Genomic DNA, 14,907 nt, shown 5'->3' with positions numbered 1-14,907 from the left:
CCATGTGAGGATGTTTGAGAGGTCATCAGGAGCTGCCTTGGAGAAATTCCTGCCGGCTCCCCGTGGGATGCCAAGCAGACTGGACGGCAGAGTGGCAGATTAGAGGGAAAAGTGGTGTCCGAGGGCTTCAGCAGATCAACAGAGTGTAAGTATAGACTCAGCCATACCGCAAACATTGGGAAGCAAAAGTTGTTGTTCATTTGCTGTTTGTTGATTGTTTTGTGTTGTTGTGGCAAAAAGAAACAAAGAAAAGAGAAAGGAAACCTGCATTTTAGGCGCTGAGCTTGGTTTATGGATGAAACACAAAGAAAAGACTAAAAAGACTACAAGAGAGCTTAGTTACAGAAGATTTCCATGTGGCAATCCTGTGTCTAGGTGGTGGCATAGCTCCCTTAAGTTGTGGAAGGTGGTTTCTTAGTTCATCTCACAGAGATGTTATCCTATGCCACGGTATAGAAAAAGAGCCACGTATTTGTTGGAAATCCCTGGTTGAAGGCAGGAAGAAGGCTGTATATATGTTATGTTGTTTGTGTGGGTTGTTTATTTTATTTTATCTATTTTGTGTTTTGAAGGACTATACCCTTTCAGGCGAGGCTCGATGAGTACATGAACGAATTGTAGGTTGGCCTTTAAGGCCGGAGAGCACAGTGTGGGCGGTTCACAGAGTATGCTCGTGTTGATGATGGTGAGCTAGAAAGGATGTTGGAAGTCCTGAGGAAGTTTATTGTGGCTTTGAGAGAGCCGACTGAACATTGATGGCAATCGATAAATGTATGAAATGGTGTTGTGTAAAACTGTGTAAAAAATAAATCCAATTTGAGGTCAAGTAACTATCTGCAGTCAGAAAGTCATGTGCCACCATGGGGGACACACCCCTTCAAAACTTGTGCAAGTCCCTTGCACGGTATCAATACAAAATACGCAAGTGTAGCGCTGAATGGATTCGAGAAACAGAGGGCAAAATGGCATCGCCATGGCCCAGAGAGGCCAGTCTTTCCAAATGTGTGCTGCAACGTATGACCACGTATTTAAATGCCGCAAACAAAGGAAAGAAATTGAGTAAGCAGTTAGCCATTTTGGAGCTTTGGAAACTTTTTGAGGACAGGGAAGAGGACCCACCCCAGAAAGAGTGGCTGATGAGCCAGCACGATACAGGGGGTGAAGCACCCATGGCTCCTCCTCCACGTCCTCACACCGTAAACCCCCACAACAGAAAGGCAGGGATTTTACCACTTGAAGGAACTAAAAGCAGCAGCAGGGCATACCAATCCTGTGTATGCACAACCCGTGTACAGCCACAAGGACATACTTAGCAGTGTGAAGCAAGCGAGCAAGAGAATAGACACTATAGGCGATGAGCGCAAGGAGTGCAGCGAACTGCAAGCAAAATTGATGAAGAGCGATGTAGGGGCATCAGAAAGCAGTGGGAATAACGAAGTGGTTGTGCCTTCAAACGAGTGGGTAGGAGTACAGATATTGCTCAAATTAGACGGAAAGAACACAAGCAAGCATACAAGCGTAGAAGAGGAAGTTCACAGAAGGGAGAAGAAGATAGAGAATGGTCAGAGATAATGGTGGACGTAGAAAGAAGAGAGAGGGAAGAGAGAGGAACAGGAGCGACTTAGAAAGGAAAAGGATAAAGCAGAAGAGAAGGAAAGGGAGGACAGAGAAAGGAAGAAATGGAACGAGGTAGAGGAAACAATGAAGAGAAAGGCAAAAGAGGGTACAGAGAGACAATTGCAGTTGAAGAAAGAGAAAAGAAGTTTAGAAATGGAAAGGCTTATCAATGAGCATCGGCGTAGAGACGAAGAAGAAAGGGATAGAAGACAAGAACGGGAAAGGGAGAAAAGCAGAGAAAGACGCCTTAAGGAGATAGCAGACATTATGACACGACCAACACAGTTAAATGATGATGAAGAAGAGGGGATATGGAGGAGAATATCGGTACTCCATAGAAGCAGGAGGGATAACGCCTCTGCCCCAAGGCTAAGCAGAAGTATAGCAGGGTCTCCGTTGAGGGGGGACAACAGCTCAGTGGATAAACTGACGGGGAAACAACAGCTTTACTGGAGGTGAGAAGAATGTTTGATCTTCTCTTGGGGGAGGCATATTTTGCTGTGTGCATGAGTGAATGAACAGACACAAGCTGCAATCCTGGTCATGGTGCGTCTGCCCACAAAGTCTGCATACACTTTGTGACATTTGCAACATTTTGAATGTTTCAGAACTTGAGTTGTTCACTTATGTTTCATCTGGAGGAAAGAGTTTTGAAAATTATCTCCGTCCCCCATTCCAGAATCTTGATCCATTGCTGGCCATTTAGTGATGGGCAACATTTTTTGGTGCTGGAAGGTAAGAAAAAGAGGGCAGAGGAACATCCGTTGATACTAGTGGTGATAACATGCAGGGGACAGAGTGTAAATAGGGTTGTTCTGTACAGTCATAGTTACTGGCGGTGTAGTCCATTCACTGTCTCTTTTATTTCAAAATCTCCTGGTTGTCCAAATGTGCTAATACATATAAACAAGTGCACTGTGTTTAAAAGTAGATATGCTCCGATTTCTGGAGGTAAGAAAACATTATTTGTATGCTTGTAACTTCAGAGAAGTGTCTGCATGGACATCTTACTTCGCTTGTCCGCTTGTCAATATAATTGGGTGAAGTCATTTCTTTTATGCCTCTCACTCTGTTTTTATTTTCTGACCTTTTCTTTTCTTTCTCATCTTTGTTGAAAAAGAAAAAAAAGTTAAAGATAAGAAGGGAAGATTAGAGAGGACGGGTACAGGAGCCCCTTTATATCGCAGACTGAAAATTCAGAGGAGAGAATATCCCCCAAAAACACATAGAAGAAGGGTGCATGGAACCCCTTCATGAGCAGGCCACTAAGGGTGAGGGACCCTCTTTAAACCCAGACTTGTGTGGTCCTATGTTTCATTTATAGTGGCTAGTAAGCTATTTTGGACATAATGTGGACAAAATAGGTTATATTCCCGAGATAAAGAGAGCTAGATTTACTTGAATTTCCATTTTGGCCTTGGTTATTGGTCCCTGTTACCCTCGTGACAGAACCAACAGCGGAGCAGTGAGTATGGTATGGAACGCCAGAGCTTAATTTGTGGGGTGTTTAACAGGGCCAAGCCCAGGACTTATTTCTGAGCGCCGGCACTTACTGTCTCTGACTCATTTCAATTATGATGCACTGTTTTGGAAACTTTTTTAATTGTCAGTCTTAGTCACACAACAAGCAACAACAGTGTGAGTCATGCCATTGAGTCTATGCTAGTTTTCCAGCTTCATGAATAACAATGATCCAAATGGTGCCGGCACTGCGTGCGTGTGCTGGTTGTGTGAGCACACTGCTCTAGCCAGCCTGCCTGCATGACCTTGATGCTTCTCCACTACTGTAATAACTTGCTGCACTGTACGTGTAGCACAGGCAGTAGCAAGGCAGCCATGGTACCAGGTACCAGGTGCAGATCATGAACTCAGCGGGCAGGCATATATGCGAGTGTCAGTATAAGGTTGGTATTCTGTGCCCCTACAGGTGGGGGCACTCTGTGGGAATTTGCAGGGCCTTGTTAGGCTGGGCACTTCCCCCTTTTTTCTGGTATGAAACCAGCATGGGGTGCACCAATACGCAGGTCTTGAGTCTCACTAAGCCTTTAACACATACTGACACATGATTTATCCATGCCGCACAACTGCCAGCTCCATAAGTGGGCAAGAGGCACACACGGCAAAGAGAGGACACTAACAGCACAGCACAGACACCAGCTAAGAGAGACATGAGGGGTGGGGGGAGAGGGGAGGGATGGACAAGAAAAAGGCCACTGCCAAGGAGAAGTGCCTGTGCTCAGTGCCAACCAATAGAAACAGATCTTGCTTAAGTGTTTGAAGCAAATTCATCAGTTAAGGATGATTTTGTCTGCATTTGTCCATCAATTTACCAGAGGAAGAAAGTACTTTTGTTCTGTTTTCTCTGAATGGATGGTCAAAATGTTCCCACTTACCACGTGTAGAATCAGGGGAAACTTGTGATGATGATGATGTGTTTAAAGAAGATCTTAAACATTTGGTGACACATTTCAAGACACAAATACTATGTTATGTTATTTGTATTGCCATTTGTAAATCACAGAGCTGCCATAAAATGAAATATTTAATTTATATCGCACTCATACACAAGTGTTTCAAAGCGTGACCAAGCAAAAAGGGAGGGGAACAAGGGAGAACAAAAAAAAAAGAAAACAGTGATGATCTAGGCCCAGTGACATTAAGAAAGCGCAAGTGCATGGAAAAGGGAAAAGGGGGAAACTGCATGGAAGGGGGGGAGTGTAAAGTGCGGAACAGAGGAGAGAACAGAATAAATATTAAATAAAATAAATAAATAAGGGCGATAAACAGTGGTAGTGCAGCCAGCAAGTGGCAGGTGAAAGGTAGTCAGATAAGGCATATCTGTTAAAAGCAGAAGAAAAGTGGGAGGGGGACGGTATGGGTACAGATACAGATCCCTAGTGCAGGGGGTGGCGTGGAGGCAGTGCAGGAGGGTGGCAGGATGAGCAGGTACCTGGCCCTGAATGACAGAGGGCGGCCAGGTGCACAATGCCAAGAGAAGAAACAGATCTACAGGGGAGAAGGGGGGCAAAGGCAGAAGCAAAAAGGAAGGTCTTGAGGTGCATCCGGAACCGGAGATGAATTTCCATCTCACACACCCACACACCCATCACCCTCCAACCCTCAAATGAGCCCTGGGAGTTGCTGCTGCAACCCCAACTATGTTGACACAGTAGGAAGCAGCAATGAGTGGGGGCAGTAGTGGGCCGTGAACTGCCTCCCCAGCGTGGCACACGTGCGCTAGAAAAGATTCAGGCCCTGGCACTTATTTTTCTCCAAATGATGCTCTGCGGAGTGCTGCGCCTTCTTTCGACGCAGATTTTGGGCGCTGGCTGTTTCAGGGCAGCATCTTTGGCGCTGTTACCCTTTTGGCAGCCTCTGTCAAGATATTGTTATCTGAACACTAAGGGCCCGATGATTCATGGAACGTTTGCCGGTTTAAAGTGAATTTGCACTGCTGAAAGGTGACTTTGCGCTGCCGACACAAACCCTGATTCATGGAACCATGCAAAGTGTATTTTTGCAGTGAAGAATCTGGGCAAAATCAGCGCATGGTCATTTTTGCAGTACAAAATGACTGCATGATTCCATGAATCAGGGTTTGTGTCGGCAGTGCAGTCACATTTCAGCAGTGCAAATTCACTTTGAACCGGGCAGATATTCCATGGATCGGGCCCTAAATGTGGTGATTGTGAATGCACGGCACTCTCAACAAATAGAACCGTATTCTAACTGAAACCCCATTCACACATAGGTTGCTGTGTCTCGCATGTCATGGCATGCAACCTATGTGTGCACTGGGTGCGCAGCAAACGTGAGTGGAGTTCCCGTTGCTGAGGGTGTCGTGCATTCCTTAAATATACTGCAATCCTAGCCACTAGAGTTAGTGTTCAGGATGACAATATATTTAAGGGAACATACGGCCCTTGTAGGTCCCTGTTGGCTGTGGCCGACAGGGTGTGCCAAAAGGTTAAATGCGCCGAAAGGTACTGCCCCGAAACAGCCATCGTCCCAACATCTCCGGTCAAATGTTCTGCTTCACTGTGGAACTATAATGCGAGTGGTGGTTAGATGTCAGGGACTTCATTTCACCAAAATGCCAGGGGTAGCGGGAGTGACATCACATGACGCTTGACCCCCTGATGACATCACAGGAAGTGATGTCATTTGACCCCACCCCGAAGTGATATCGCGGGAAGCGATGGAACACGACCTTTCACCCACTGACAAAAAAGGAAGTAGCATCACATACTTCCACTATGTGTACACTACGAAAAATATGGTTATGATATCACTATAATGTGATGTACATTTCATACAAGAATGGCTCGCCATATGCATCATTAAGATCAGTGTGTATAGGCCCATATTACCAAATTACTGTGAATGCAAGCAGACGTCCATGACCAAATGATAATGATGTGTTATTATATAGCACTTACGCTTAAGCGCTTTATATAGAAAAAATATACACCCAATATCACCCAACCTGTGTTGGTACTCATTTATTGACCTCAGAAGGACGAAGGCTGAGTTGAGGCGTTTAAGAACAGACTAAATCAGTGACTCACCCCCTGAAGTGTTCCTGAAATAAACCTTTAATGAGTCCAGTAATTATTGTATAGAATTCCAGAAAGGCGCATCGTATTCTTTCTTATTTAAGGTCACTGCTCAATATGTTACACCTGTGGCGCCCCTGTTTTTATTTGTCTTCTTTTTTTAAGGGGCCTGAACAAGAAAGCTAGCCTCTCCAGAAGTAAAGAGCCGCATGATGCTGGCCACAGCCCAGCAGAAGCTTGCATTACAACAACAACAACATCTTTTTTTTTAGAGGTCGCAAGGGAGACCAGTACTGCGACCTCTGGCGACCCCTAAATGGCGTCCCTGTTAGATGTGCTGCTGGGTTAGCTGGAAAGTGTGTGATGCAGATGCAGAAGAATTGTTACTTTGTTTTAAGGACCTAAGGACCAAACTATGAATTTGAACACCTCACTGGGAAGAGTTTGCTGAGGCTGAATTCATGGTCCGGCTGAATCTTAGAAAACTGAAGTGGAAGACTTGAAATGTTGCTCCTGGCTTTGAAGTTACTGTTCTTTGGAGAGACATCTGAGATGTGTATGACTCTTAATCTGTGCGCAGCAGGGGAAAGAGGGATACACTTGTGTTCTTCAGAGGAAACAGCCCGGATGTTCTACTAAACTACTTTCCGTGCGCCAAGCCAGAGCTGAACCAATTAGAGAGCTTTGCACCTACAAAGTAGCTGTTCACAGTGTTCAAAAGTGACATGGCCAGCCACAAGAGAAGCTCAAAAATGTGGTGTTGTGCACTTTTCTGTGCATGTCTATGAGAGAATGCTTTGATTCTTCCTTCGAGCGTACAGTTCCATGTGGCATAGAGCACTGGCACGCCTCCCTCGCCCCTTGTTCCTACATCACGAAAATGTTTTAATGTATACCCAAATAGATGGGGTGCACCCCCCTACTGAGATTGCCCTGCCAATGTACAGATGCTTTGAGACATCACATCCTGTCACAAACGGTTGAGCGGTTGACAGCACCAACAGGGGCGCGTCCAGACTCTTTTGACTGGGGTGGCCCAAGTGGGGCACTGACTTATGCAGGGGTGTATGAGCGCACATACACATAATGATCATAGTTTAGGCTAGTGGGGTGGCACCTGGAGTGGCCAATCAGATTCCAGGGATAGAACATGTCACCCCAGGCAACTCCTTGGACACGCCACTGAGCACCATCAGAAGGTGGTCGCCGTTCACAGAGAGGAAGTCATGCATTCCAGGCCACTTACACTTTGCTCTGTGTCACCAGGAGCGAGAGGGACATTTGCAAACATGTTGTCACATCAGGAAACCACAGGTCGCAAAAAAAGGGAGGATGCGTGCCTTGTCAGCGAATGCAATGAAGGTGAGGAACGTACATGATGGCAGAATTTAACAAAGTTGTTTGATCAAGAAAAATGTTTGACAAAGCGAAACAAACCGTTGGGGAAGTGAGTTGGCATGGTCCACACGGGTGCATCAGGCAGACCTTCCAGGATTTTGCGGCATGAAATGGCAAATTTTGCGGCATGAAATGGCAAATTTTGCGGCACAAACCTTTATTTATTGCGGCATTTTTGCGGGACATTTTGTATTAACTGGAGGGTGTAAGATTGCCACATTGCAGGAAATAGGTAGAGTGCAAGGCTAGAAGAGAGCCAGGGTATCATTATTATGTGTCTTTTGTATTAATTTAATAGGAAGAGTCCCAGATGTCTCTGGCTTGGCAGAACAGTGTTTGATTTGGCTACATTTCTGGTTTAATGTTCATGCCTATTTAATAGTATTAACTAAATTGATCATTATCAATTATAATGCTGAAAATATTCCCCTTCTATGTTCTCCAATCCCCCAAACACCCACAAACATCTCACCAACTCTCCATCATAACTTACATTCCTTAACCTCTCACTCTGTCATACAAATACTCACGTGCTATGTCACACTGTCAAGTCACAATCTGCACTGCCCAGCCCCTGCCACACTCCAAATCATACTCCCAACTCACACCTTACACTCTACAATTCCTCCCTCAATATACAGTCCTTCATTCTTTTGTGCTGCTTCTGCATCTTGCATCTTTTCTCCCATTCTATCACATTCTTCCCTCATCCTTTTTCCCAATCTGCAGCTCACTGCCTCTTTCTGGCCAACCGCTTCCTCTACTTTCTGTACCTCTGCTCGCTCTCAGATTTCTGGCCCACCGCATCACTGCTTCCTCTGCTCTCTTGTGCAGCACTTCCTCCTCTGACCCACTGCTCTTCCTCTGCTTTCTTGCCCATCACTTCACATCTCACCCATCACTCTCCCTCTCTCTCATAGTGTAACCATTTTTATTATTTTTTTTTAAATGTAGATTTTGTCCCAGTTCCTCAAATGAGGGGGCATTTAAAAAAAGAACGGAGGATATGCTATTTTTAGACAACCCATTTTTGGAAATGAGCAGGTCACCTTATTCTCAAAGGTGACCGGCGCATTTCCACAGGCTTGAGCTGTAGCGCAAATTGTGCGCTGGCAGCTGCCTTGAAAGGTGTTCTGGGTTGTTTGACCGAAGTGTAATTATTTGCGGCGGAATTGACCGTAGTCAATTTTGCTGCAAATTGATTTGCACTTCAGCCAAACAACCCAAAATGTACCTTTCACCACCACCCGACCCCCTCCCCTACTTAACCGCTTGGTCGCTGCAGCTTCCCCTGTAACCCTGCGGTGCCAGATCCGTCCCTCTAACGCGGGTCGGATCCGTCCCTCTAACGCGGGTCGGATCCGACTCTGCAGGGTCCTTTTTTCGTTATTTTCCTTTTTTTTCTGTCCCCGCCTCCAATTTTGAGGAAAAAGGGGAAAACACTTCTGCAACCACCCTAGACCAAAAATACTAAACAAGGGGAGCGGGTGACACCCCCGCAACACATGTTCAGTATTTATAAAAATCGATCGAATAGTACTGCACGTAATTGGTCAAATTGTAACATTCGATAGATTTTTGTCATCAAAATGGGGAGTACTTTGAATAGAATCGCTCTCCCGACAGTGTTCTGCAAGCTCCCAGCGCCTTTCACAGGGACAGGCACTCTAGGTGCCTGCCGCTGTAAAATGTGACCCAAAAAATGCATTTTTATCCTGTTTGAGGAACAGAAATGCAAGCGACTCAGCAGCGGTTCATACCTTAAAAGAAATGCATGACAGGGTCAGGAAAGACCCTGTCATGCAGTGGCAGCCCCACATCCCGTGCGCGTAGGGTTGCCTACAATTTCTGCACATTTAAAAGTGCATCTTGCTTGGAAATGAGGGATGTGCTTTTAAATTGACAGAAACGCCACTTTATTTGATCAAGGAGGTGAAAAAGGCCATCTGAATGGGCGCGCATATAAAATGTGCCCATTCATGTGTCCCTTGTGGATTGGGCTGCAATTTTTGGGGCGCAAGTGATTTCATTTCTTGTGTAAATAAAAACAAAAAAAAAAAGTTGAGCACCTGGCACCCTGAGGATTCTTTTTTTCAAAACAGTAATTTTTGCAGATTACTTTAAAAAAAAAAATAAAAAAAAAAAAATAATTTTTTTTTTTTTAAAAGATGCTGTTTTTGCACAAAACGGCCATTTTTGCGGCATTTTGCGCAAAACGGCCGTTTTCGCGGCATTTTGCGGGATCGCAAAATCGCAATAAGCTGGAGGGTCTGATCAGGGGAGAGAAATAAGTGAGATTGGTGAGCGTATGCAGGGAGCCAATGTGGCAGCCAGGGTAGTTCTGGACTAGTTCTAGTTAAAAATGAGGGGTCAGTATCAGGAATGGGCGTGGTGAGTGAGGGGGATACCAGGGAGGCGACAATGTTTATTTGTGATCGTTTGTGTGGCGTGTATATTAGGCTGGTATGTGTATGGTGGAATTTTGTGCTTATGGAAAACTGGAATTGCTAAAGAGCACGATTCACTGCGCCAAATCAGGACACCCAGGCTCCACCACTATTCTCAACTGGACCTGGGCGTCCCCATAGTGCACGACAGTGCACCTTCAGCAATGCGCCTGTTTTTGGCTTAACGGGCGCAATCCTATAATCTCGGCAGCCATTTTTTTAAATAACATATTCGTTATTTTGGAAAACTGCTGCCGAGAACAGTGGCGTATATGAACACTTCCATATACAGCAAAGTAAGCAGCTTCAACGTTGCAGGATACAACATTGAAGCTGCTTACTTTGGTGTATATGAAAGTGTTCATATACACCCACGTGGTGTATATGAACACTTTCATAACACTGCAGCAAGGCTTCTTGTGGCACTCCTCCAGAATAACGATACCAAAATGGTACTGTATGTGTGCGCAACTTTAACGCACATATGAAACCGGAGGAGTGCCACAAGAATACCAGTCTAAAGTGGCAGGCAACGAATGTGGCGGTTGCTAGGTTGGTTTCCAACCCAATCTAGCAACCGCCACATGTATTCCGAAAGTGGCGCATTCCTACCGACTTCAGAAGAATGTGCCACCTTCAGAATAGGTCTTAAGTACCGAAAAGGTCGTTAATGCTTTTAACAACCTTTTCTGTATTAACACCAGTTGAGAATCGGGCCCATTGAGCACAGCCACTTACAGTATTGCATCTTGACTCCAAGTGTATATTGATCAGGCCATGTTGGTCACTCACTGGAGTAGTTGGAGAAGTCTAAACATGCAATCAGGAGATTTTTGTTAAAATGTTTGATCAAAGTGTTTAACCTCTGATTCATATGTTCCAACACATCAATTCCAATTTTTATATTTTTTTTAAATAATGCGATGTGTTTATTAAAGTGGACCTAGCTACAAGCAGTGGTGGACGGGCCTGAAGGGAAAATCCTACAGGCCCCTGCCAAAATCACACCCAATGGCCAATGGAGATTGCTCCACCAAGTGAGAGGTCTCTAAAGGTGGGATCTGGTTCCTTGGGGGGTGGATATGGGGACACCTCTCATTCGCTGCTACTCGCCCCACATAATCCTAAAGCTTTTAGTAGGTTATTCCGCACTGTAAACAAATGTTTTATGTCAGTATTTTTTGTTGTTTTAACTACTTGTATATCCCTAAATATGGACAAATGAGCTTCCAAATGTTCTTGGCCAGAGAATTCCCCACACTCCATTTAGCTAGGTTGGGCTTGCTTGCTACGTTTGCTCGCACGCTATAATATGATGCCATTTTGAAAACCCTTTGCCAGGTCATCTCTGGTTCCCAGTCCACCCCTTAGCTACAGGAAACAGCAGAACACTTTGCAGAGAACATTGATCGTAGTAGTAGCAATTCGAACCAGGTTCAGACTGGCCTATATGGCAATAGGGCAATGCCCGAACCCAAAACGCAAAATGATAGTGTGGGACCGGTTTGTTTTTGGTCAAAGTGAGACACTTTTTTGGCCAGTGTTTGACGAGTTACTTCACCATGCGGCTACTAGTTTTGAACATTGCTACTGAATAAATATTCTTTAAATTGCACAATTTGCATCACATTTTATCAAAAACCTCCCACTCAGCTACTACTCAAACAGTCTTTCACAAAAGGAATGAATTGCCATTTGCAACTGTGGGCCACTTTTTATTTGGTGCCTGAGGCAATTGTATGCCCCAGTCTGACCCTGTTTCGAACATGAGGTTCTGTAACTAGAACAGAATGAAGTGTGTGTTTTTGGGTGTCAGGGGCTATAAGGCACGGCTGAGGCCAGATCACAGAAACCAGCGTCCAGATATGATGGGGCAATGGACAATGCAACGGGACAGTAATAGACAGCACGTGGTGCAGCCAGCCGTTCTTCTAGCAACTTCCATTAAAGATCCTCAAGGGAGCATCAAACGCCATGTCTCGGGTTTCCTGTCCTTCCATGGCCACAGTGGCCACTCTGCTGGGATAGGGCGGGCTCAGGGCAAAGCCACTGGCCAGGACCCAATTGCCCAATCCCTGGGCCTCTGGGAAGTACAGCGACCAGTAGCCAAGGGCAAAGGCCATGACCGTTGTCACGCCTTTAAGCGAGGGTTGTCTGGGCATGGCTGAAAGCCATTCCCACATGTAGGAGGCAAGTGAGCGACTGGCTAATGCCACTGGTCATTATGGGTGAGCCAAGAGACCTCTGGTGTGGCCGAAATCCACGCCATGGCCTTAGGGGGACTGGTGGTGGCTGTAGACAACACCCACATTCCAAGGTAGGGGGCAACTGGACCACTAGCCACTAGACATCCCTTTAGGGAGTCGATGGCAGGACTCATGGGCAAAAGACTCGTTGGTTTGGCCACAAGCCCTGCAAAGTGAGCCCACTGGGTGGCTCAGGGGTTCCCAGTGCCTGACACGGGGGAGTGTCTGGGGCAGTGACCCGATGCACTAAAAACCTGATCCTCGGCAAGTTGCCCTCTATCCACCCCAGCTTTAATCCGATTTCGAATACAGGCAAACGCGCAGGAATACGTTTCACGTTTTACATGTGTGACCCAGAAAGTAGTTAACTTTCCACCAAATATGACAGGCACTTCAAAAGAAAAGATATTGTTTTATTTTCTTCACTTTACCCTTGGTGGGGTTTTTTGGTCTGCTTTTCATGAATCAGGACCATTTGCAGACAGAACTTGTGGCAAACGAAGTTTAAACGAGAGGGCCGCATTTGTGATTCTTTGTGGACCCTGCTCATGCAAAACATGTATGTGGTCACAGCAGCACCTTGCTTGGGATGCAAGTCGCGGCTGCAAATCTGATTTTTGTGTGAAATTGGGCAAATGTGCTTAATAATCGTAAGGAAGCAGGCATTGGCTGTGACCTGCATGTGTGCTCAACCCCCATATCAGAATTTACATTAAAATGACACACAAATGCCCAGGTTAAGGTAACTCATACCTGTGCATATGTGAGAAATGCAAAACCGGTGAATATTAGCTACAGACTCAGTGATCAATGTGTGCATTTATGGCTTTGGAAGGAAGGGGTGGGGCTAAACCAGACATACCAATCCGTTTATCTGCAAAACAGGTGGACATGCACTACGTACCCCGGAAATGTTTAAACTTTGCGGCAATCACATTAAGACATGGGATTGTGCCTTTTACTGCGGGATTGTTCTTTTTTAAACTTCATGTTTCAAGAGAAAGGGAAAATGGCAGCATCAAAATGCCATAATTAAAGAGTGACAGACTGAAAACTCTCTCTTTTCCACAGAAGATGCATTTACTTTTCAGGGAGTGCCTCATACCAAGATGACCGGTACACCAGCCTTCGAGTCGTCGAATGCTATACAGTGAAGTCCCGGTTTGGACTGGCACACAGGGCAATGCCCCAAGGGCCGGCCCCGGCGGCCTAACATTCCAACCTCGACAGTTCTGGGTCATTTTGGGCCGCATTAATGGCAGTGCACTGTGCAGGTGGCAGATTTGCTTAATATAAGTGCTTTAAACATGTCTGACGTGCCCCAAAAGAAAGCACGTGCCCCCAGAAATGACTCAACAGCTTGGGCCACATTTGTTCGGTGCCGAGCCCAGGACCTTTTATGACCCACTCACGCCGGTGTAGATGTATCACAGACACACAAAGAAACCACTGGAGAACCCCCAGAATTTAAAAAAAAAAAAACACACACACACACACACAGTTTGGCAGATATCACAAAAGAAATAGCACGAGTTTACCGACATCTGCAATGAGCAGCTCACTGCCCAATATAACTAACCGCATGGTTACTCACTCCCTGCCGCTGCACTGGCTCACCACAGCTTCCTGCACGTTCAACTGCTACAGCTTTCTGTTATCTCACAAAATGGACGGCGCCAGCACGAGCTGCAGGTGCTACCGGCAATACATGGCCCATGGAAGCGTCAACAACATCAAAGAGGAGTTGATGAAATGTGAAGTACCTTAATGCAGCGGGAAGCAGGAGGCGGCAGCGGGGAGGCCTGTTTGCGTCTTGGACGGGCGGCTCACTGCTGAGCTCTCTGAGTCTACTACCTCCTGTGTAAGGAACCAAGAAGGAAGTGGCACAAGTGACACAGCCTCCCCTAGAGAGGGAAAAGATTTTGTCTTTATAAGGGCATTCTGTTTCAATATACTCGTTTCTTAGACCCCGCCTACTTCCACCACCCTATTGCACGTGGAACAGGTCACAGTGAAAAGTGACGGGCTGTGGCTAGTACTTCCTCAGGCGCTTCACCAAAACCTTGAAGCACAAAGCTGCTAATGCTACCTTGCTGGGCATCCTTGACGCTATTAACGCGTCAGCGCTCTCGCAGTTATGTTTTAACAGAGTTTAACAGAGCCATTGACAGGCTGCGTCACTCTGTGGAACTTCAGCATTTTTGTATGTGGTATCTAAATCTACTGCACTGCTCAAGGAGTGCATGAATGCACCATGCCTGTTGCCTCAACTACAGCGATACACCAACCCCTATTGCGTCAGACTCTGTGCAGTGCAGTCTATATCAAGGAAATACCGTCTCCCAATGTAGCACTGTACAACCTCCAGGTTGTTTGAAGATCAAATGTCTGGAGCTGTTGTAGTCTGTACTAATGAAGAAAGAGGCCAGAGACTATTCTGAGAGATGTACCATTTTGCTTGAATCGCATATCATCGCCACATCTCAGGTGTGGATAATATGGGTAAAAATAGTACCCACTAAAAGGTGCCTGGGCTGCCACTGTTGGGTAACTGGCAAATATATGTCAAATATATATCCATTACTCCTCTGTGTATCGCCACCTCATGTTCCTAATTTGTTTGCCATTCCCCTTTAGGGCATC

The 14,907-nt window shown here is 45.8% G+C and overlaps 1 protein-coding gene across 1 annotated transcript in view; it reads right to left on the bottom strand.

Moving 5' to 3' along the window:
- LCP1 (lymphocyte cytosolic protein 1) overlaps positions 1-14,190 on the bottom strand; it is a 343,090-nt gene extending 328,900 nt beyond the window's left edge. The window contains exon 1 of the mRNA XM_069639280.1: positions 14,028-14,190. The gene's annotated coding sequence lies outside the window, so the exon portion shown is untranslated. The remainder of the gene's footprint in view (positions 1-14,027) is intronic.
- Between the last annotated feature and the right edge of the window lie 717 nt (positions 14,191-14,907).

Source organism: Ambystoma mexicanum, chromosome 7q (genome assembly GCF_040938575.1).
Source record: "Ambystoma mexicanum isolate Mex_15411 chromosome 7q, UKY_AmexF1_1, whole genome shotgun sequence".
Lineage (NCBI taxonomy): Eukaryota > Metazoa > Chordata > Amphibia > Caudata > Ambystomatidae > Ambystoma > Ambystoma mexicanum.
The sequence above is the reverse complement of the archived record's forward strand: the minus strand, read 5'-3'. Positions and strand labels throughout refer to the sequence as shown.